The sequence below is a fragment of the Nannospalax galili genome, unplaced genomic scaffold (assembly GCF_000622305.1).
Source record: "Nannospalax galili isolate Female #2095 unplaced genomic scaffold, S.galili_v1.0 scaffold760, whole genome shotgun sequence".
In the NCBI taxonomy this organism is placed as follows: Eukaryota; Metazoa; Chordata; class Mammalia; order Rodentia; family Spalacidae; genus Nannospalax; species Nannospalax galili.
In genome coordinates this window covers 516,565-531,560 of record NW_008347555.1, presented here as the reverse complement: position 1 = coordinate 531,560, position 14,996 = coordinate 516,565, and the positions used below count along the sequence as shown (strand labels likewise).

The 14,996-nt window shown below is 40.9% G+C and overlaps 2 pseudogenes; both read left to right on the top strand.

The window, feature by feature from the left end:
* Positions 1 to 2,946: 2,946 nt before the first annotated feature.
* LOC103743098 lies at positions 2,947 to 3,436 on the top strand (annotated as a pseudogene).
* A 1,208-nt stretch (positions 3,437 to 4,644) lies between these two features.
* Positions 4,645 to 5,554, top strand: LOC103743076 (annotated as a pseudogene).
* Positions 5,555 to 14,996: the final 9,442 nt, after the last annotated feature.

Genomic DNA, 14,996 nt, shown 5'->3' with positions numbered 1-14,996 from the left:
TTAGTATATAATTCTGGCTAACTTAGTACTCACTATGTAACCCAAGCTGACCTTGAAATCATGGTAGTCCTCCTGTTCCAGATTCCCAAATGCTGTAATTACAGGTATGAGCCATCTTGCCCAGCCAAGACTTTTTCTTTAGAATTTTTCAAATTCATTCATTTTTATTTATGTGTTATGAGTGTGGTATATAAATGTATTATGTGCATGTGATGCCTGCAGAGGGCATCATATCTCCTGAAACTGGAGTTACAGATTGTTGTTAGCCTCCATGTTGCTGCTGGAAACTGAACTTGGGTTGTCTGAAAGAGCAGCCAGTGCTCTTAACTACAGAGTCATCTCTTCTGCCCCTCAAGACTTCAAACATTTTATTGAGGTGCTTAAAAGGATTTAGATCACAGCATTTATGTTTCCAAATTTTAAATCTCTCTCTCATAATTGGGTCTCACTATGGTGCCCATGCTAGTCTTGAATCCTAGATTCAAGCCATTCTCCTGTCTCTCCATCCCAATAATTAAGACTGCTGCTGTGTGTCACTGTACCTAGTCACTCTTATATTTTAAGCATGTAATTAGAAGCTGAGTGGTGGCACATACCTGTAATCCCAGGCCTAGAGAGTCTGAGGCAGGAAGATCTCGAGTTCAAGACCAGCCTGGACTGAATGGTGAGACCCTGCCTTACCTCCTTTCCTCTTGCTCATTGCCATTATCTAGTTTTTGTTGTTCTTCTTCTTAGGCAGGGTCTCCCATAGCCTCAGATGGCCTGGAACTCACTTTGGAGACCGGGCTAGCCAAGATCTCTCAGAGATTTGCCTGCCTCTGCTTCCCAAGTGCTAGGACTAAAGGTGTGCACCACCATGCCCAGCATTATCTAGTATTTTTTAAATGATTTGTTATTTGTACAAGTGTTTTTTTAATATTTATTATTTTTATTTTATGTGTATGAGTGTATTGCCTGCATGTGTGTAAGTGCATTCGTGTCGTGCAATGCCCGTGGAGATCAGAAGGCGTCAGATCCCCTGGAACTGGAGCTACAAGTGGTTGTTAACCACCATGTGGGTGCTGGAAATCGAACCTGGATCCTCTGCAAGAGCAGTCAGTGCTCTTAACTACTGAGCCATCTCTCCAGCCCTGTACAAGTGTTTTTGATGGATGGTATATTTACTGTCATGTGTGTAGTTCCCATGAAGGACAGAAGAAAGTGACAGAGCCACCATGTGAGTACTGGGAATCAAACCCAGGTCCTCTGGAAGAACAGCAAATGCTCTTAACCCATTATCTAGTGTTTTAATTTTAATATCTTCTCAATTTAGACACTAATGTTGTTTAGAATCCATGCTTATTTAGACTGCTCATATGTTTAGCAGTTCTCTTGTACTATGTAAATCCATCATTAAAAATCCTTCAGTAATCTCACATCAGAAAGCATAAAATCCATGGCAGGGGAGATGGCTTGGTCAGTAAAATGCCTGCTGCCCAAGCCTGAGAACCTGAGTTGATCCCCAGAGCACATGCATACATGTGCATGCACACCCACACTAACACACACACACACACACACACACACACACACACACACACACACACACAAAGTGAAAAAGAAAGTGTAGTATCCAACCCCTTTGCCGCAGTACACAGCACGCTGGGTGATCTGGTCCCCCTGCTGCTCCAGTCTCACTCATCTCTGCTGCCCTGCAGCCCACTGCTCTCAGCTGCAATGACTTTCCTTCCCTTCTTTGAGCAGGCTGTGCTGAACACCAGTCTCCTTCCCACCCCACAACCTACGCATGTTGTTTTCCTGCTGCTCAGTATGGTCTTCTTTCTATTCATCCTGTTGCCAGCTTTCTCTCATTCTTCTCGGCTTAAACGTCACCTTCTCAAAGAACCATTTTTTTTTTTTACCATGTAGCTGAATGTGTGTTTCCTTTTTCAGTACCTGCCTCTCTCACCAGATTTGCCCTGTAATAACATCAGTGAGAAGGAAACATTCTAAAGGAAGGACCTGCAGTTTTAATAGTAAATTAGACAAGGAGAGTAAATGCAAAGAAAAGTTCAATACTAACGTTTCTCCTTTGATGAGTTTAAGAACAGGGATGCTACTTAACAGAATAATTAGAGAAAGCTCACATTGGATGAAACCTGGGAGTGAAAATGACTTTTATCTAGAAATTGTCCAAAGTACCAACTGGACATTGATGTGAAGATACAACTTAGATGGTCAGAATTATGATGGCAGCAGGGAGCAGCTCCATGAAGATCCACATGCACATAAACCTCCCCTTAAAGACAAATAAGATAAAAATTGCCAGGCATGGTGGCGCATGCCTGTAGTCCCAGCACTTGGGAGGCAGAGGCAGGTGGATCTCTGCTAGTTCAAGGCCAGCCTGGTCTACATAGTGAGTTCCAGGACAGCAGGGGCTACAGGGAGACCCTGTCTCAAAAAGACCAAAAAAAAAAAAAAACCAAAAAAAAACATTATCCCTTGTTCTGTGATAAGTGCAGGGGATACAGCAGTTGACTAAGGTAGCTACTACTGCTACTTTCATGGAGCTTTCAGTACAATGAGGGTCAAAAAGAATTAAATAAGCAGTTACAATAGAATATAACATGCCATACCATAGCAAGAATAAATGGTGTTGGAACACAGAGCAGGAGAAATTAGCCTGGACTTGGGGTAAGCAATGCTTTACTGATACTCAAAAGAGAAGAAAGAATTATTAGGGGGAAAAGTTGGGGAGAAGAGATTCCTTTGATACAATGAACATGTATGCGAAATCTTTAAGGAAAGCTGGGTATGGTGGCACATACTTTTAATCCCAGCACTCAGGAGGCAGAAGCAGGTGGATCTCTGTGACACTGAGGTCAGCTTGGTCTACATAGTGAGTTCCAGGCCAGCCAATGCCATATAGTAGGACAAAACAACAAGTTACCTAGACCCTAGTGTGGGATGGTCACACTCACAGTTGTGATATCCTGTTGGAGATGCCTTCCCTCAGCCTGGCAATGGCAAACAAGCCAGGTGCTCCCAGCCTTCCTGCTCTGTGGCACCTGCTGGTTCTCAAGATGTACATGGTGGTTGTCACCACCCACCACACTAAGCTATGGAAGAAGGCTTTTACCAACCTGGAGGACACCCTAAAATGCAGAGGCCTCTGGTATTGCCAGAGTGACCCAGATGTGGAGCCTTAGAGCCCTTAGGAACCATATGGAAAACATCTACCCTTTCCTCTTCATGGACTTCTTGGCTTCATTTACTCATTCCTGGTAAATAACCCTTTGGTGGCCTAGATATACTTCCTCACGGGGTTGTGTGGTACACACTGCAGCCTATAGGCAAGCTGAGCCCACGAATCCCCTCCAGGTCATACATCCTGGCCCAATTTGCCTGTGTCTCCATGGCTCTGCAGACCCTCTAGGAAGTGGCCTGACACCTGTGACTGGCAGGTGATGCCTCCTCAGCCATTACTGAGGTCGAATCTGGGGAATTGGTGTCTAAAATAAGGGCAGGCTTAGGTCCTGGACTCCTTGCCACCTGAGTGTGTGGATCCCTGTGCCCAGTGTGTGTGTGCGTGTATGTGTGTGTGTGTGTGTGTATGTGTGTGTTAGCCTCTTGGGTGCCTGGATAAAATGGTCAGTTACAACATGGATAGATGAGTTGTCAAGATTGACAGAACATCCTTCACACCGTAAGAGTTTTAAACAAATGAGAAGTTAGAGGGAGGACCCTCCATTCAGGATTCTTCAACCCAGCCATCATCAAATTCAAGCCTTAAATTGCAGACTTCTCAGACCCACTGGAGATTCTGGCCCAACCAATAGAGAGACAGGCTTAGACTGTGTTCCAGGAAGGCTCCACATGAGGCACAGCAATGGCCAGCTCCCAGGTCCCAGTACAGCAGGAATACTCTCTGTTTTCACGCAGGTTGTGGGCTGAGGCGAACAGGCCTGAGCTTCTCTGTCCTCTGCTGATGCCTCCCTGCCCTTTGCTCTGAATGCCTTAGCACACACACACAGGCTCTGGAGCAGGTGGGAGCTTCCATAGTAAGGCCGCCCTGCTTGGTGAAGGCCTCCAAAAAGGGCTGTCAGTCATGAACAATGGGCTTCGAGTGACCAGTCAACATGTATGAGGTTTGAAGACTTCAGATGTCCACCCCATGAGGAACCTCATGTGTGCATGCATGGTGTCCCCTAGACTCTCCTCCTGAGACCTGTTTAATCATTAAACAGCAATGTCTGGGGGGGAAAGAAAACACTTTTTAAAGGCAATATATACCCTAGTATTCTGCCAAAGTAATATTTTTTAACTAGACTATTATTTCCTGGTTGATTATAATATAATTTACATATAATAAAATTCATTGTTTTAAGACGCAAAGACATTTCACAAACTTAATCAAGATATACATTGTTTTTGTCACCCTAAAAAATTACCTTGAACATCTTCATAGTCATGGTCCTTCACATTCAGTCCCAGACAAATACCATTGGATTTCCTTCCCAAAACTTTTCCCTTTTTTAGAATGCAAAATAAATGGAGTCTTCTGAATCTGATTTCTTTCATAAAGCATGGTACTTTTTTGTTTATCTGTGACAAATTCTTGTTGTGTAGTCCAAGCTGGCCTTGAACTAGCAATTCTCCTGCCTCATGCACCACAACAAATAGGTCATTGAAAACACATAGGTGAGGCGAATTCTAGGGCTACCGGACCTATTGATAAAAGACTTTTCTGGTGGGTAAACTAGTGACCCTGGCGGATATCACAGTTGTCTTCACCCTGTTGTGGCTCTATAAACAGGTCTTGGTGCCAGCTTTTCACCAGGCTTTCCCTTATACCAACTACTGGCTCTTCACTACACTAACCAGCTTCAGTTCAGGGCTGTCTTGGCAAAGGTGAAGCTGTGTAAGATGGCCCAGTTTGATGCTAAGAGGTTTGCAGAGAGCCAGCCTAAAAAGGACATGCCAAGGAAAGAAAGGGGTTCTGGGGAAGACAGGCAGAAGGGTGGGTGTAGACAGGCTGAGTGGAAAGATGAGAAAAAAGCAGCCGATCTGAGGAAGAGATGAACAAACGTGAGCAGGCACTGGCTGCTGAGCCCAAGACCAAAGACCCCTTCACTCACCTACCCAAGAGAGTACCTGTGTGTTGGGTGAAGTACTCCAGTGAGGACACCCCATCTGAGGTGCTGTTAAACTTTGGGAAACACTTTGACAAGGATGACTGGTCTTGGTTGTATGCTGGGTACTGCTTTCTTCATGAGTTGCAACCTCGTCCCTGGAATGTTCCAGTAATCAGACAAACTGAGGAAGAATGCCTTTGCCAGTGTCATTTTCTTTGGAACCAACAACAGCAGCTCCATTTCTGGTTTGGGTCTTCTGAGGCCAAGAGCTTGCCATTCCATTGAGTCCAGATTGGCAGGTCGACTACAAGTCACATGCATGGCAGAAACTGCATCCCAGCAGCGAGGAGACCCAGATCCTAGTTCCAAAGTACTTTTCCTGGGAGGGGGCCTTCCAGGACGTGGGCAAAGCCTTCAATCAAGGCAAAATCTTCAAGTAAATGTCTCTTGCCCTCACCTAGCTGTTTATACCCACCCTTCATGGAAATGGGGGTCATTAAAGGAAACTGAACATTAAAAAAAAAAACAACAACAACAACACGTAGCCGGGCGTGGTGGCACACGCCTTTAATCCCAGCACTTGGGAGGCAGAGGCAGGCAGATCTCTGTGAGTTCAAGGCCAGCCTGGTCTACATACTGAGTTCCAGGACAGCTGGGGCTACAGGGAGACCCTGTCTCAAAAAGACCAAAACAAAACAAAACAAAACAAAACCACACTTGATGTTCTTCCAGAGTCACCCAGGTTTGAATTCCAGCATCCACCATCTATAATTCCAGTTCCAGGGGATCCGACACCCTCTTCTGGCCTCTACACACATTGTATGGATATGGTGCACTTACAAATACATGCAGCCAAAACACTCATATACATAAAATAAAATGATAAACTATTTTTTTAAATAATTAAATAAAATCTGGGTTACTCTAACACTCATACAGATATAGTAGTATCTCATTATTGTTTTAATTTACATTTCCCTAATGATTAATGATGTTGAATGCCTTTTGTGTCCTTTTTTGGTTTGGTTTTGGTTCCATCTGTACATCTTTTATGACTTGTCTGCTCAAACTTTTTGCTCATTTTTTTTATTGCTAGGCTGTTTGTTCTCATTGTTGACTTTGTGTGTTCAGGTTACAAATCCCTTTCCAGATCTGTGCTTTGAAGATGTTTCTTCCCAGCACATGGCTTCTCATTTTCTTAACAGTCTCTCAAAAGACACAGAAAGTGTATATTTGTATAAGGCCAATTTTTTAATTTTTTTCTTTTGCTAGCCAACCTTTTTTTGGGGGAAAGGAGGGGTTGAGACAGGGTTTCATTATATGGCACTGGCTGGCCTGGAACTCATTATGTAGGCCAAGCCAGCCTCAAACTCACAGAGGTCCTCCTGCCTCTGCCTCCCATGTGCTAGGATTAACAGCTAGTTCTACCACACTTGGCTTTCTATCAAAACTTCAGATGCCTTTTGAGGCCAATTCTTCCAACTCTTTCCTATGGCTATTGACTCTCTACATTCAAGCATACAGAATCCTCTCACTTTGTAAAAAAATATTCATTTATATTTGTTGCCCGGCCCCCATTATTACTGTCCTTTATCTCCTTCTTTTCTCTGCCAAATATTTGGGATGACTGTGTTATAGAAGGCTCCATTTGCTCACAACTTAAGTCATTCCTCAAACCTCTGAAATGTTACTTCCATTCGGCCCACACTACCAAAACTAACCTCTTGATGTCACCAAAAAACTTCTTCCATGTGGATTCCAGTAGCATTTTTCTAGATAGTAGTTCTTCCTGACTTCCTTTGACAACTTGTACCCTTTCTTATAGAAATCATTTTCCAACTGCTCACTTTGAACATTCCCAAAAAGCTGATCTAAAACTAGAAATTATTTCCTTATGAATTAACTGAATTATTACTTGATGTTATATAAACAAGAGCTTCTTCACTGAATGAATTCAGGTTCATTGTTCTTAATTGAGACTGAAACAATAAATATGAAAAAAAAGTATTTAACTGCTAACAGCTTAAATGACTTGAATATCACCATTTGTTTGTTCAATATCATTGTGTTTAAAAACTTATATTCCCAGTGGTAGAAATTTCAGCACAACCTATGACTGGTTTATGTTATAAATTCTAGATTTCTAGAGTCCAAAAGAATAAAATTTTACTCTATTTTTTGTTATGATATTAAAATGTGGATTATATGTTTTATAGCAGGAAGAAATATAATTGGGGATAATCTCTTGGGACAAGAGGAAAAGTAGTTATGAGAATCACAAAGGGTTTTTTTTTTTCTTGGTTTTTTTTTTCCTTTTCTTTTTCTTTTGAGACAGGGTCTTGCTCTGCAGCCCTGGCTGGCCTGGAATTCACAATCCTCCTACCTTAGCTTCCTGAGTTCTGGATTACAGGTATGTGCCACCACACCCAGCTACAAAGTTTGTTTCTAGTATTTATTAGAGCTGGATACAGTGTAGTACACTTGTAATCTCAGCACTCGGTGGTGGATGCAGGAGGATCAGGATTTCAAGGTTATCTTCAACTACTTTGCAAGTTCAAGGCCAGCCTAGACTACTTGAGACACTGTCTAGAAAGCAAAAAGCAAAGCTAATCTAATCTTTATTAGATAAAGAAATGGAAATATAGTAAAAGAGATCAAACCACTCCCACAAAGATAAGAAGAGGCAAAGAAGTTTCTGTTTGAGTCTGCCTTACTGGAACCATATTTAGCAAGCCATTTGGAGCTTCTTGGGAATTATCTTGTCACCATCTCTTTCCTTTCCATCTGCTTTCTCCTTTTCCTCTTTCATTTCCTCTAATTACTATAATGACCATAAAATAAGACCAAATTAAATCATTCCATTTCTCTTGGTTCTGGGTCAGGTAATTACTTCTTCCATGTGTCTGTCCTGCTGGCCTCCCTTTACCTTCTAAGTCATCTGCTTTCAGATGGACAGCTCCAGCTTTGTTTTCTTGGACACAGCAAAAGAGAGCAATGACAGAAAGTTTCCTGATTTGTTTTAGTGCCACAAGATCAGGCCTGAAAAATCCTTGCCCTGGCATCTTCCATGGCTCTATCTCAGAAGACCAATGCATTCTTAACACACTGGGAGCAGCATTGTATAGTAAAAAGGACTTTGGTGTCAGAGAGACTTAAGTTCAAATCAGTCCTGACAACTGCTTTAAGAACTGTATGACCAGAAAGCCTATAACTTCTATAAACATGTTTCCTGTCTGTGATAGAAAAGATGGTATGACCTACCTTAACAGGAAACACAAGGAGAGAATCACCTATTTAGTAAGTACTCAATACATTTTAGTATTAGTCCTGTCCTACCACCCCCAGCACTAATTCTTCTAGTTAAGAAATATAAGGGGTAGAGAAGGGGCTAATGAACCCCTCAACCCTCACCAGTGAGGCTTCCATGTACATCAGAGTGCGTTACACACGGAAGGCCTCAACTGACCAAGCTTTGGTGAATAAGAGACTGTGTAGGATGGGGCGCCTATATGGAAGCCACCCATGGCTCAGGGACCATTGTGGAAGAGATTGTAAGAGCCAGGACTGGTTCATGAACATGTGAGGTGGAGACTTCCAGGCCAATGGAGGCTTGCTTATGTGCGCCTGCAGCAGCGGTGGCGTCCAACTCGGGACCCATGTCTGCTCAATTAAACAAGGGCCCAAAGGGGAGATAAGAAATAGGTAGCGGGTCAGCACTAAATCAAGAACCATTTGAGACTGGTTGCTGCTGGGTGAGGGAGAGTGTGACTTACGTACAACCACTGGATGGGCTGACTAGACTCCAGTAGACACATTTACACTGAAGAACATTTGGGTACAAACACCTGAATGAATAGGATTCAGCATGTAATGGCAGAGTGCATAGGAGGCATGGATGGGGGAGGGGGTCTGGATGTGAGTGGGAATATTGTATGAAATTTTAAAAGTGCAATAAAAAAAACTGAAAAAAAAAATACCTTATATGCTTTGACCAAGGGAACTTGTATTAATAATCTTAGACCCCTACAGAGATGAAAGATGGATTGACAAAGATGAATCTTTACAAGTAAAATCAATGGAGAATACACAGATATTCAAAATAGCATTATTCATAATTGTTGAAAAGTGAAAACAAGGGGCTGGAGATTAAGAGCACTAGCTGCTCTTGCAGAGAACTGGGTTTGGGTCCCAGAACCCACATGAACACAACCATCTGTAACTCCTCTTCTGACCTCTGCGCACATTGTACAACATGGGTGCATTTAGATACATGCAGACAAAACATTCATACACATTAAATAAATAAATAAATAAATAAATAAATAAATAAAATATCCTTAAAAAACAAAAACCAAAAAAAGAAATATCACCCTTTCTTACTGCAATGATGCAAGGCTAATCCCTTGGCATGTTCCAGAGGATGTACTGACACCATAGTGAGATAGGGCAAGTACTGCCTCCTGAACGTTATTTATGTTTTAACAAAAACATTAAGGATAGGAATTTTTGATGCAGGAAACTGCTAGCTGTGTTTTCTGTATTGTGTCCTAGGGAATCTAAACTCCTATAAAGCATCTTGAGAAACTTCTGGATCATAATAACGACAGGTATATTTCACCTCTGCCTGCTCTTTGACTTCCAGACCCCACCATGGCAATAAGTATGTTGGTCATCAGTATTCAATTATACTATTTTTAATAGAAAGAACATACTAGGTTCTATAAAGTCAACACAAGAAGTATGACCTATAAAGTTTAAAACACATTAATTCTTTTGACTTGAAATATGGTACATATATTATTATGAAATAAGTGGAACTTTAATTTGAAACTCTTTTCACATTAAGAGTATACCATAATCTTGACTCAGCAACTATATTTCTGGGAATCTGTACTAGAATAAACTCATATGTGTATATACAAATAAGTGTAGATAAAAGCATATTTATTGCAGCCTATTTATAATAACAAACAAAAAATTGGTTAGCTAGTACAGAATAGTCACATAATGGAATACTATGAACTATTGTTCAACAAGTATTAAATAACTAGCAATAATTCCCTCAGTGTTCTGAAAACTACAGTTTGTATATGGATTGAATCTAACTCCCTGCCTATTTTTATAAATAAAGTTTTATTCAAACATAACCATACCCATTGGTTTATATGTTGCCTGTGCCTGCTTCCCTGATACAGAGTTGAGTAATTGCAACAAGGACCACATGGCCCATAAAACCAAAAATATGTATTATACAAAAAGTTTGCCAGTCCCTGTTCTAGGCAATAAAAAATTAAAAATAGTCTGGAGGCCTGCATAGTGGCACATGCCTTGAAGTCTCAAATATGTAGAAGACTGAGAAAGGAGAATTACTTGAGCCCTAGAGTTTGGGTCTAGTCTAGGAAACATAGTGAGACTATCCCTTTAAAAAAAAAAAAAGTGTGCCAGGAGCTGGAGAGATGGCTCAGTGGTTAAGAACACTGGTTGCTCTTGAAGAGGACCCTGGTTTGGTTCCCAGCACCCACATGGTGGGTACAACCATCTGTCTCCAACTCCAGTTCCAGGGAAAGCCAATGCCCTCTTCTGACCTCCATGGACACTGCACGACATGGGTACACTTACAAACATGCAGGCAATACCCTCATACACATAAAATAAAAATAAAAAAATTTTTAAAAGATATATACTACAACACCCAGCTAAGTTGCTCTTTCAACAAGCTTTAATTAAGAACTTGCTGAGTCAGGCACTAATCATATGCACTGGGAAAGCAGGGGTGAAAAGATTATGTGGTTTATTGTAAGAGACACACTTAGACTATAAAAAAGATAGCAATTAGGCCACTTAAACATATCATAGACTCTAGTTTCTTTTCCTTTTATAATAAAATATCCTGACAAAAGCAACTTAAAGGAGAAACGGTCTATTTTAGCTCACAATCCCAGGTTGCAGTCTACCATGGCAGGGAGGTCAAGGTAGCAGGAACTAGAAGCAGCTGCTCACAGCACATCCATAATCAGGAACAGAGAGTAATGCTTTTTGCTCAGCTCCACTTCTCCGTTTATACAGTTCAGGATCCCACTCAGAAAATGGTACCACCCATAGTGGGTGGGTCTTTCCACCCCAATAAATATAATCAAGATAATCCCCTGAAAGCATGCTCGGAGGCCCTTCTCCCAGGTCATCTAGATTTTGTCAAGTTAACAACAGAAATCATCACAGTTATACTGCAATAATAATAACATCAATGGCAATGATAATATTACTATAATCATTCAACACTTATTCTAAAGTACATGTTTTGTACAAATGAGCTTATTAAGTTCTCACTATTAAATTCTTATTAATGGGGCTTGAGAGATGGCTCAGTGGTTAAGAGCACTGGCTGCTCTTGCAGAGGACCCAGGTTCAATTTCCAGCACCCACATAGTGGCTAACAACTGTCCATAACTCCAGTTCCAGGGGATTTGATGCCTTCTTCTGACCTCCACAGGCATTTCACAACACAGATGCACTTACACAGATGCAGGCAATACACTCATACACATAAAATAAAAATAATAAATAAAATATTTTAAAATTCTCATTAACAACAGGCATGGTGGCACACACCTTTAATCCCAGCACTCAGGAGGCAAGAGGCAGGTGGATCTCTGTGAGTTCAAGTCCAGCCTGGTCTACATAGTGAGTTCCAGTCCAGCTGGGGCTACAGGGAGACCCTGTCTCAAAAAGACCAAAAAAAATTTCTCATTAAAAACTAGAAGTGCAGTTCAGTTACCATGTGTTTAGTGTACACAAGGTACTAGATTCAATGTCCAGTATCAAAACCAAAAGTGTACCTACAAAGATGCACATTCATATTCCCAACTTGTGGGTGAATAAATTGAGGCTTAGAAAAGATCATTAACTTCATTTTTAAAAAAACTCACAACTAGGAAAAATAACAAGAATAATAAATAAATATATCCATAAATTCTGATGTTCCTTCTTTTAAAGGGTAAAGCTTATTCTCCTTTCTTTAGATATGTGCTGGGCTTGGTAACCTTCTAAAGAATAAAATATAATATAAATGAGGGTGTGTGACTTTTGCAGCTAGGTCATAAAAGGTGGACTAGCCTCCTCCTTACTCTCTCCCTTGCACCATGTTATAAGAACACTTGGGTAGCCCCATGGAAAGGTCCCTGTAACAAGGAACTGAGGCTTCTTGCCAAAGCCAGTAAGGCCCTAAGGCCACTACTAAGGGCCACAGAGTGACCCTTTTTGGAGATAGGAGATCCTTCAAGTTCAGTCAAACTTTAGATGACTGGAGTTTTGGCTTGCATCTTGCCTACAATACCCTGAGTTGAACCACTCAGCTAAACTGCTCCTGAATTCTTGGATATGAGAACTGTGAGATAAGCCAGGCTTGGTGGCATACACCTTTAATCCCAGCACTTAGGAGGCAGAGGCAGGCAGATCTCTGAGAGTTCAAGGCCAGCCTGGTCTACATAGTGAGTTCCAGGACAGCTGGGGCTACAGGGAGACCCTGTCTCAAAAAGACCAATAAAAAAGAAAAAAGAACTGTGAGATAATAAATAATTAAGCTGTAGTTTCAGGGTAATTTGCTCTTTAACATTAGATAGCTAATACAAAGCTGAAACCTATAGATCTCTAGAGCACACTTTTTTTTTTTCTTGAAGAGCCAGAGGGTAAACATCTTGGGCTTCTGGGCCATTTGATCTCTGTTGCAACTACTCAACTCAATCCCTGAAAAATGGAAAGGAGTCATAGACGATAGGTAAAAAGGTATTGCTGTATTCCAATAAAACTTATTTACAAAAACAGGCCTGTGGATGTCATTTGCTTTGGGGAAATCACTTACAATGATATTAAACAATAATTAGGAAAAAAATCATAGAAGCTAGGGGGTTTCTCAGCTTCAAGTTGCATAGCCAACTCCCAAGAAAATCCCTGATTAGAAAAGCGTATGTATACAATATGGTCATAGTTCACCTTTTATCTTTGCCCTAAACTTTTACCAGGATGAAAAAATAAAACAGAATAATTGGCAGCATAATGGGACTTTCCTCCTAAGAAAGCTGAAGGAATGAAGACTGTGCACCATCCAGGAAAGACACCAAGAAAACTAAAAAGAAGACAAGTGATTGGTTGTTTTTGCCAAACTACTAAAAAACTTTGAGCCCCAAATGCCAAAGCCAGTGTTTGAAACTAACAAAGCAAACTGATTTAGGGGGAAGGATTTCCTATTGGCATCTACAAATAGGACAAAGAACTAAAAAGTAGTTGATGACTATCGGTGGAAATTAAAAATGGGCCCAAAGTTTACTTAAGTGTATTTCTTAATACTATGTCTAAGTCTATCAGTTCTTCCTTGTGCTCCTTAGAAGTTAGCAATTATTCAGGTCTATCAGCACTAAACATATTAGTATGGAATAAAACATAACTAACTGGAATCATATACTGATCAGATGTCAGTTAGAAGGAATGCTGTTTGAATCTTACCATTATAGTCTGTGGTCACTATTTTTAGTGAAAATTCCCCCAACCTTCAGATTTACCGTGCAGGATATATAATATACTAAAATTAATGGCTAATGTGTATTGAGTGCTTATTAAACACCAGGCATTGGACTAAGCATCTTATATGCATTATTCCATTTAATCCTCCCAGTAACCCTATGAAGTTAGTATTATCATTTCTGTTTTACAGATGAAAAAGTCAAAGCTCAGTAAGCCACTCAGCCAGAGTTAGAAAATTTGAATGCAGGCAGTCTGTCTACCTCCAGAGCCCTTAGTCTTAACTAGTGCGCCCCATAAATCCTGAAGAGAAAAATTTAAGTTTAGTATTTTGTGATAGCTATGACTTTACATTGTCCCTCATAGGAGGTTGATTTAGTTGATGAAGAGAATTCAAATGCAAGATTGAAAATCTCTCTTATAAAACATTATAGTAGGGCCAGAAAGATGGTTCATTAGGTAAAAGTGCTTGCTACAGAGGACCTGAATCCAGTCTCTGGAACCCACACAAAGATGGATGGAGATTAACAACTTTATAAAAGTTGTCTTCTGATCTTTACACGTGAACCATGGTACATGAATGCACATACGCATGCACACTAATAGGGAAGAATTTTTAAAATAAATAAAACACCATAGCATAAAACCAGACATGATGGTACATGCCTGTAACTCCAGCACTCAGGAGGTGGAGGCAGGAGGATCAAAAGTTCAAGGTCATTCTCAGGCAACAGCAAGTTTGAGACAGCCTAGGTTACATGAGACCCTATCTCAAAAAATAGAATAAAATAAAACAAAGCATCATAGCCACAATCACACAGTGCTATACAGTGAAGTAGCATTAAAGGGGGGTAGTTCCCAAATCAACATTTAAGAAAAAAAACCTCTTAATTTTAAAATTCTTAGATGAATTCTTAAATGAAAAAGTTTGGTGGCTTTGATCCCAGCACTCAGGAGGAAGAGGCAGGTGGATCTCTGCAAGATTAAGGTCAGCCTGGTCTATATAGTGAATTCCAGCCAGATGGAGCTATAGGTAAACCTTGTATTAAAAAATAAAATAAGAAAAAGTTTGGTGGCTTTGATCCCAGCACTCAGGAGGAAGAGGCAGGTGGATCTCTGCAAGATTAAGGTCAGCCTGGTCTATATAGTGAATTCCAGCCAGATGGAGCTATAGGTAAACCTTGTATTAAAAAATAAAATAAGCTCTCTGCTTCCCTGGGCCTGCACCACTGGCTAACTCTCCTAGCCTGCACTACTATCCTCAGGCCTCTTGGGGTAAGTCTATAGCGCAGCTCTCCACACTGGGACTCCCTAAGCCACATTCACCCTTCCGTCCCTCCCGCCGTTCTATACTCCTAGTTTGGGCCC